The following is a 9,857-nucleotide window of genomic DNA, read 5'->3' as shown; positions in this document are numbered from 1 at the left end:
GTATGTAAAATGTGAATGATAACAACAGTATCTACTCTGGGTATTAGGAGCTCAAAATGAACTAATGTTTGCAAATGTTTAGCACAAGTTCAAGCACATGGTAAATGCTGCATAAGTATATATTAAGTAAGTATTGTGCTTGGAGAGAACTTTAAATCTTTTTTTTCATTCTCACTGATTTATCATTTTTAACATGTCTTACACATTTAGAAGACTTTAGTTAGTTTATGTTGTTTGGTCACATTTAAGAATAAGATGAAAGAAAAAGAGGAGGGGAAATAATCCATATTAATATCATTGCTTTTCCTTGCCATCAGTAGATTGAAAATCTACTCAGGATGCACAGTTGCTGGTTCTGGGAAAACTGTTAAACACACTGGAATTATTTCGTATCACAGAAACAAACATACACAAACATTTTATGAACTCTTAACCAACAGGTGAGGAAATTAAAGCCAAGCTTAAAGTCTCCATGAAAAAGGCTCGAATTACAATACAAATTTGCCCTCAACTAAAATGAATGACTTCAGAAAAAAAACTGGAAATTTCAGGGGCTCCCAAACAAAACAAATTCAAAGTTTTGGTTTACCTCATAATTGTCTTTTGCAGTCCAAGCAGACTGAGAGAATGAATCAAACTTCTAAGATGTGGTGACATTTAGTTATCCTACTTAGATAGGTACAAATATTTTTAGAAATTTGCCCAGAGTCTAACAGGAAAAAGTATTGGAACAAAAGAAAGATTTCTATATTTGCTGCATTGTCCTTATACTAACTCAATAACGAAAATAAGAATCAACGAATATAACAATTATGTACCCACCTCTGAAGTGTTTAAAGGAGTAATTGACCTTTCACAGGCTGAGGTAGTTACATACATTTTACTCCATAATTATTTACTTTGGAAATAACAGAGTAGCTATTTAACTTCCTTTTTCTTTCCTTCTACCCCATTGATGTGAGGCAGACCTTTTCTGTAAAAGGAAACAGGATCTTAATAAATCATTGGCAACAATCAAACTTAATCATAATCACCTCTCACCTACAAGAGGTATCAAAAGTTAAATCTGCATATTTTATTTCCATCATGACTTTCTCTCTATTTTGAAATTATCTTGTTCAAATGTATCCAAATAACAACCTTCACTAATTTCGCTTGAAGATACTAGAAAATGCTGTGGCAAACTGTCCAAAATAACTTCCTAGAAATTCTGAGCAAATTGGACTGCTTCAATTTTACAATACCTATTAAAAATACAGGAACAAGAAAAAGCGATTAAAATTACCTTCCTTCAAGTATGCCTGGGTCTTGGATAAACTGAAAGATGAGCTTGAATATTGTATCACCATTGATATCTCCCCGTGGAAATTTGAGACCAGCGAGTACTACGCGACTGTCATTGATGCCCCAGGACACAGAGACTTCATCAAAAACATGATTACGGGGACATCTCAGGCTGACTGTGCTGTCCTGATTTTTGCTGCTGGTGTTGGTGAATTTGAAGCTGGTATATCCAAGAATGGGCAAACCTGAAAGCATGCCCTTCTGGCTTGTATACTGGGTGTGAAACAACTAATTGTTGGTGTTAACAAAATGGATTCCACTGAGCCATCCCACAGCCAGAAGAGATATGAAGAAATCGTTAAGGAAGTCAGCACTTACATTAAGAAAATTGTCCACAACCTGACACAGTAACATTTGTGCCAATTTCTGGTGGGAATGGTGACAACATGATGGAGCCAAGTGCTAACATGCCTTGGTTCAAGGGATGGAAAATCACCCATGAGGATGGCAATGCCTGTGGAGCCACGCTGCTTGAGGCTCTGGAATGCATCCTACCACCAACTCATCCAACTGACAAGCCCTTGCACCTGCCTCTCCAGTATATCTACAAAATTGATGGTATTGGTACTGTTCCTGTTGGCTGAGTGGAGACTGGTGTTCTCAAAAACGGTATGGCAGTCACCTTTGCTCCGGTCAATGTCACAACTGAAGTAAAGTCTGTTGAAATGCACCATGAAGTTTTGAGTGAAGCTCTTCCTGGGGACAATGTGGACTTCGATGTCAAGAATGTGTCTGTCAAGGAGGTTCATCATGGCAACGTTGCTGGTGACAGCAAAAACGACCCACCAATGGAAGCAGCTGGCTTCACTGCTCAGGTGATTATCCTGAACCATCCAGGCCAAATCAGTGCTGGCTGTGCTCCCGTACTGGATTGCCACATGGCTCACATTGCATGCAAGTTTGCTAAGCTGAAGGAAAAGACTGGTAGCACTTCTGGTAAAAAGCTGGAAGATGGCCCTACTTTCTTGAAGTCTGGTGATGCTGCCATCGTTGATATGGTTCCTGGCAAGCCCATGTGTGTTGAGAGCTTCTCAGTCTACCCACCTCTGAGTCGCTTTGCTGTTTGTGATATGAGAAAGACAGTTGCTGTGGGTGTCATCAAAGCAATGGACAAGAAGGCTGCTGGAGCTGGCAAGGTCACCAAGTCTACCCAGAAAGCTCAGAAGGCTAAATGAACATTATCCCTAATACCTGTCACCCAAGTCTTAATCAGTGGTGGAAGAACAGTCTCAGAACTGTTTGTTTCAATTGGCCATTTAAGTTTAATAGTAAATGACTGGTTAATGATAACAATGCATCATAAAACCTTCAGAAGGAAAGGAGAATGTTTTGTGGACCACTTTGGTTTTTGTTGTTGTTTTCTTTTTTCTTTTTCTTTCTTTTTTTTTTAATGTGTGTGGCCATTTTAAGTCATTAGTTTTTAAAATCAGTACTTTTTAATGGAAACAACTTGACCAAAAATCTGTCACAGAATTTTGAGACCCATTAAAATGAAGTTTACTAAGAAATATATATAATATATATATATGTATTTTTTTTAAGAAATAATAGTAATCTCACCTAAGCTCTCCCCAAGAATAGGAAATAGGAAACTCTTCCCACCTGGGTGAAATCTGATGAGAAAGAATGATGTGAGTAGATTTTTAAAGTAGTTTAGGGGAGTACACACCATAAACTTTAGAAACAAATATAATTTTATAACTGTTCTGATTTTCAACTCTAATTAAAGCTCAAAAAATTTGCTTCTTGGTGTAACTAAATTTTTACTAATAGAATAAAGAAATTCATGTATACAGTATTTGTTGAATACCTCTCTTCTCCCTTCTTTTTAACTTCTCCCCTGACAGTGGCTGTCCCTCATGTATTAACATGTGCAATTGCCTTCCTTCCTCAAAACTCTCCCTTAGCCCTGTCATTTCCTCTGCCATCTACTCCCTACCTTAGCCATCCAGACTTGAAAAATTAACTAGATTTTTGTCTCTAATTTTTCACTTCCCATTTTTTCTTTTAGCTTCAGCAATCTGATTTTGGTAATTCTACTCAAAATGCTTTCAGAAAAGTCACAAATGAACCCCAAATTGCCAAATGCAACGTGAGCTTTTTAGTCTTTGTTTTGCTGGACCTTTCTACTGCACTTAAGACTGTAAATGAGGAACTGCTTCTTGAAACTTTTCTCCATTGACAACTTTAATAATAATATCTCTGGCTTTCTAATCATTATGTTTCTGCCTCTTTGGGTCCTTCCTCCTTTGATTACTTTGTATCTTTCCTTCAGGGGCCCAAGAGGTATGAAGACTATATGAGTACAGTTTCAAAAAGTAAACAGCCTTTCAGAAAAATTTAAATGCAAATTTACTGGTTATATACATGAAGTAGAATTGCATGAATATATTTCTAAATAGGTGCTCTATTCAACGTTTTAATATATGCAATATTTTTATTCAGCAAATTAATTTATGTATTTATAATTGCTCTGCTAAAGCTTTGAAGAAACATTTTATTAAGTTGATTAAATATTGCCTCTCATTTTCTGTGAATTTATGAAAAATATAAATAGTCTGGAAATAATATTTAATGCTATCTGAAATTCTGATTTAATTAATTTGTCTGAATCTAAGTTAATCAGAATTGCAACCAACTCTACATTTCACTGATTAAAACATTTTAAATGCATCATGATAAGTTGTATTACTATCCTTAAAATAAGTAACCATATTCAGAAGAAAAAATAGCTACACATTTAAACTTCTATCTTGCTCATCTTTGGAAACTTTAGGGATGACTCTTCCTTGCTTTCAAGACAAATCAGAATTTTCAGCATTCAGAATATAAGTGACAAGGTTGATAAGACAAGACATATATTACTTTCTACGAAACATTTAAAAGGCAAACCAGTTACTCACCAGCACAGCTCCATACACAACACAGAGACTGAGACAAAGTCTTCCTAGAAGTACTTCACAATTGGCCCTTTCTACAAGTGAAATAAGAACATAATTGTAATCTCTACCTAATAGCCTGAAGCCTTTCCCTGGTAGTCAGTTTAAACTGAATTAAACTACACATGAATATACAAGTCAACAATTAAAGGGAGATTGCAAAATATGGGCCAAGAGAGTCCTGACTGAGATGCTAGAAAATTATGACTTGTCTAAGTACCAGAAAGTATTTATATTAACTTGCCCTTTTGCAAGAGAAAAAAAAAGTAGTTGAGAAGTAGTTTTATCAAACACTTTTTTGAATCAGAAAAGCAAGTGCTATTCACCTCGCTGTAACTGCAAGTACGGTTTAAAGTCTAAATGTGTCCTCAAAATAAGGAACACATGCAAATAGTCATCTGTGAACTTAATATATATGATTCTGATAAATTCTCTGAAAGCAGTATCTCAAGCTGGGCAAATTTACAAAATGGTAAAATATATGTTGAATTCACCCAAACAAATAATTTCAGCTATTTGTCTACAAATTACAATCTCACATTGGCAGTTGCTCACTCATCTAATAAATTATAGCCTTCTGATTAATGATCTAGTCCACAAAATCAGAGAAAACCATAGACCAAAATTTAGGATGTTTATTTTCAATTTTTAAATCTTTCTTAAAACAGTTTTAAAATATTGTCTAACAAAAAAAAGTCCTTATTCTTTAGTTTGACTTTAATTCTCATACATTCTTTCAGTGAGTAAATATAAATCGTTAAAAAATGGAAATTTTCTAAGCAGGAAAAAATCAATGAAAAGGAACTTGTGTAGTAGATTATTCTACTTGGAAAGGTATAGCTAAGTTTTTTAATACATTTTCATGCTTTAAAGAACATGAAATTTTTAAGTTGAAACAGAATCTGCAACTCCTTCATTGTATTTCAGTTTTGGGTAAAATTTCTTCACCAAACATGAGGCTATTCTCACAAAGAATTCCCTTTTCCTACATAAAATGCCCAGCTGCCCTTTGGGTCACTGTGGGAAAAGGGTGTGTGTAAAGCAAATATGTGCATCGGCATGTAACCCAATCCTAAGAAGGAACTCATTAATTTCATTTTAGATGAATCTTCATAAGGTGGAGCATGTCTTCATAAAGTGAAGCATATTGTAAAAATGCTGGAAGGGTCTTCATACTCATGGTACAAAGACTGAATAAAGGATACCATAATGGTGCCTAACATATTTGATATAAATTCAAGCATTTGCAAGAGGTGTTTTGATGTCTGTTTCCCATTAATGACAGAACAAAGCAGCTACTGCCTATGTCCCCCACCCACCTCAGTTTGCCCCTGTCAATCTTAACTGCAGCAGATTTTTCCCTTAGCTGACATGAACAGAAGTGGTCTGCCATATCATATAACCCTAGCTTTTGGGAATGACTTTTTGAAAATCTAGCAGAACCAGAAAAAGGTGAATGAGGCAAGAACAAAAATTGAATCAGAGTATGATTTTTGCTAACCCTAGCCTTGATTTACTTCCATCCCAGGTTTCTTGTCTGGCCCTTACCACAGCAGAGAGTGGTCTAAATTTGTCTAGGGTTGCCTTTTATACCCTGTCAACTCTCACACTTTCCTCTTGATCAAACTCTTCAGTCATAGCACCACAACTGCCTTCAAGGCAAATCCCTGTTTCCTATTAAAATCTACTTTCTCAGTTCTCAACCTCCAACACCTCTGCTTCTTCCAAAATGTCTGAATTGAAGTAACAACTGTAATGAATTAATCCATTCTAATGAAGATGGGTGGAGAACCCTAAAACCACTCCCTATTGCCCAAGAAAATTAATACATTTTAACAATAACCTGAAATAGTGAAAGATAATATTTCTGGCCTCAAAAAGAAGACATTTAGAGATTAGATGAAACCTGAATATCCTTCCCTCCTTTTTTCCACTTGTGATATAACTTATATCTTTTTTGTTGACTCCTCAGATAGGCATGCCGCCATAAAAAAAAGTCAGGTATCAGAGTTTGCGACCCTCTCTGAAACTTACTAGGTGTATTTCCTAGGACAAGTCATTAATCTTCCTAAGTTTTATGCCCACCAACTGTAAATAGACTTCATAAAATATCTAACTCATAGAGTCATTACATGAATCACACTGACTTTTCATGAATATGAAAAGCAACAAAAAATTAAAAATTCTCCATTTTTTATTTAGTCTTACCACAAATCCCACCACTTCTATTACCTGACCTTAACTTACTAGTCATGATGATACTTTTTTCTAGTTTTAATCAGTGAGCAGACTCTTTACTGCCACATTTTAAAATTTATCACAGCTTTAACTATATACAGTTGATAACTTTTTCCTAATGAACCACATGTTATACTTTCTTTATAATAAATTACCAAGCAAGAATAACTAAAAGCAAGACCCTGGCATGTGGCCAAGCTGTCATCATCAAAGCTGGGTTTGGCTTGTGTGAAGAGAAGACTGTTGAATTTCAGATGGTCCAAGAGCAGAAATATATTTTTCATATGCCAAGCAGGCAGCAAAGAAATAAACATGTAGTGATATAACTGTAACCTTTTGGCGTAGCTGTGGGAAACAAGGAAGAAGTGAAATAAATCCACCAATTCCCAGAAATGCCATCACAAAAAAAAAGGAGGTTAACATTAAAGAAAGGGTCAGAAAGTCATGAAGTAGAAAAACAGAATCACTAGGAGTGACAAAATTTCCAAGTAGTCATAGTGGTCCATGGTTAATGTTGACTTGAGCTACTATGGAAAGACTGATGGTGGTAAGTTGACCTAAACAGCAAGATTTAATGACAAAGTATAATCACACGTTTTATTTTAAAGCCTCCAAGAATCTTTTTATCTGAATGATAACTTATTTGACAATAAGAAAGTAAAATGGCTGAGTACCTCAAAATCACACGGTCCTAGAAAAACCTAAAATAGATTTCTCACAACCATTGTTCTTGTTGCTAAAAAAGACAAAGAGAATTTTATCTCTTTGAAATGGCTCACTTCTTTGGAACACAATCTTCACATTAATTTAAACATAGAAATCATGCTGTATGTTGGTTTCCATCTTTTTAAAAAGTCTATTGTTAGAAAAATGTTATTTCATTCAAATGTAAATATAGATTAAAATTTATTTCTGAAACAAAGTCTCCTTCATCCTTCCTTATTTTCATGATAAAATCACTCACCTTGAAGGGTCATGAACTCTTTTTTAAGAAAAAATGTATAAACAATAGAAATGTATTGCTTATAGTTCCTGGAGGCTGGGAAGTCTAAGATCAAGGTTCCAGAAGATTCAGTGTATGGTGAGGGTCTGTTCCTCATAGATAATGCCGTCTATGGGTTCTCTTATGGCAGAAGGGGCAAACAAGCTCCCTCAGACCTTTGTTACAACAGTACTAATTCATGAGAGTGGAGCCCTCATGCCCTATCACCTCCTAAAGGCCCCACCTCTTAATATCGTTACCCTGGAGGTTAGTTTCAACGTGTGAATTTGGGAGACACAAACATTCAGATCATAGCAGGCCTCATCATCTGTGATTAGTTCTTATTTTATTATTTTTAATTGGCAAACAATAATCATATATATTTATGGGATGCAATATGATATTTCAACACATGTATACATTGTAGAATGATCAAACCAGGCCAGTCAGCATATCCATCACCTCAAATATTTATCATTTCTTTGAAGTGAAAACACTTAAAATCCTCTCATTTACATGAACTCTTTTTATAAAATCACTCATAATGACTCATGTCATTGTCTCTGACATATTATCTTTCCGAAAACATGCTGCAAATAGAGTAATAACACTGGCAACATTGCTTTGACTATGAGGGATCATTTAAGCTATTTTTAAAAGAATATAAAGTATGGGTTTGTATTAATTAAAAATGTATACGTGTGGGGGAGTTCTTATAGACTTTGTATAAATATGAACTTGTTTAAATAATGTAAATGGTATTTTTATGACATAATTTATTCAATACTTTAATATTAAAAATTATTGGTTTCATTTTCTTTTTATTTTAGACTTCGGGTGGAACTTCTTTCAACTAAGGTCCAAGGATCTCTTCAGCATTTATTTCTTCTCTTTGAGCTGTAAATAGTGTTATACTTATCACAGAAAATAGTCATGTTCCTTCACTGCAGAATTTCAGATTAATGGTCCAGGATTCCACTAAAAAACTAATAATTTATTTAAAATAGTGATTTTCTCCCAATAAGTAAAAAGTGCCTTTCTTCAAATCTTGAAAATGAATTTAAAGATGTTTTAGGAAAAGAATGGAGCTGACCCAGGGGATAGGAAAAAGTAGAACATCTGTGAGAATGACAGTTGACGGTTTTTTTTAAAAAAGAACAGGATTAAGAATGAAGACAATCAATAATTATATCAATAGAATGAATATGTGTTATTTAAGAATTCTCGGAATTTTAGAACAATACAAGTGTGGCCAGATAAAAAGTTTGTTATTAGACGTTTGTTCTTTTATAAGGTAAAGATTAAAATAGATATCTAAGGTTAAAAAAAGAAAAATTGCAGATTACAGGTATAGTATGCATTGTTAAAGAAAATATAGCATATTTGAGATATGTCTTACCTTTATGATATTGATATAAAACACAATTACCGCTAGTCCCCAACAAAGACCATAGTTTCACTGTAAAGAAAATGCAGCAGGATTGGTCAGATGCAGGAATTTCAAAGCCAATTTTTAAGTCTAAGACATTTTAACAGTAGTTGTTATTTCACAATGATGACAGCATAAGTAACTTGTTTCTCTTCCTATTTTTACAAGTGTTCTCTAAAGTTTTTATATGTTTTTTTCACAATGTGTATGTGTGTATATATATATGTGTGTTATGTATGTATGCATGTATGTATAAGTCTAAAAGTATAGATTTGCCTGTTCGTATATGATTAACTTTTTATTTTGTTTTGTTTTAATTTTATTATTATTATACTTTAAGTTTTAGGGTACATGTGCACAACGTGCAGGTTTGTTACATATGTATACATGTGCCATGTTGGTGTGCTGCACCCATTAACTCGTCATTTAGCATTAGGTATATCTCCTAAGGCTATTCCTCCCCCCTCCCCCCACCCCACAACAGTCCCCGGTGTGTGATGTTCCCCTTCCTGTGTCCATGTGTTCTCATTGTTCAATACCCACCTATGAGTTAGAACATGTGGTGTTTGGTTTTTTGTCCTTGTGATAGTTTGCTGAGAATGATGGTTTCCAGTTTCATCCATGTCCCTACAAAGGACATGAACTCATCATTTGTTATGGCTGCATAGTATTCCATGGTGTATATGTGCCACATTTTCTTAATCCAGTCTATCGTTGTTGGACATTTAGGTTGGTTCCAAGTCTTTACTATTGTGAATAGTGCCACTATAAACATACATGTGCATGTGTCTTTATAGCAGCATGATTTATAATCCTTTGGGTATATACCCAGTAATGGGATGGCTGGGTCAAACGGTATTTCTAGTTCTAGATCCCTGAAAAAATCAGTTTTCTCTCTAAACTTTTTTGAAATCTAAATTTGAGG

General features: G+C 34.7%; 1 pseudogene; it reads left to right on the top strand.

Annotated features, from left to right (window-relative positions):
- Positions 1–1,343: 1,343 nt before the first annotated feature.
- On the top strand, positions 1,344–2,695 carry LOC744843 (putative elongation factor 1-alpha-like 3; annotated as a pseudogene).
- Positions 2,696–9,857: the final 7,162 nt, after the last annotated feature.

The sequence above is a fragment of the Pan troglodytes genome, chromosome 10 (assembly GCF_028858775.2).
Source record: "Pan troglodytes isolate AG18354 chromosome 10, NHGRI_mPanTro3-v2.0_pri, whole genome shotgun sequence".
NCBI classification, from domain to species: Eukaryota; Metazoa; Chordata; class Mammalia; order Primates; family Hominidae; genus Pan; species Pan troglodytes.
This window is presented reverse-complemented; position numbering and strand designations above follow the sequence as displayed.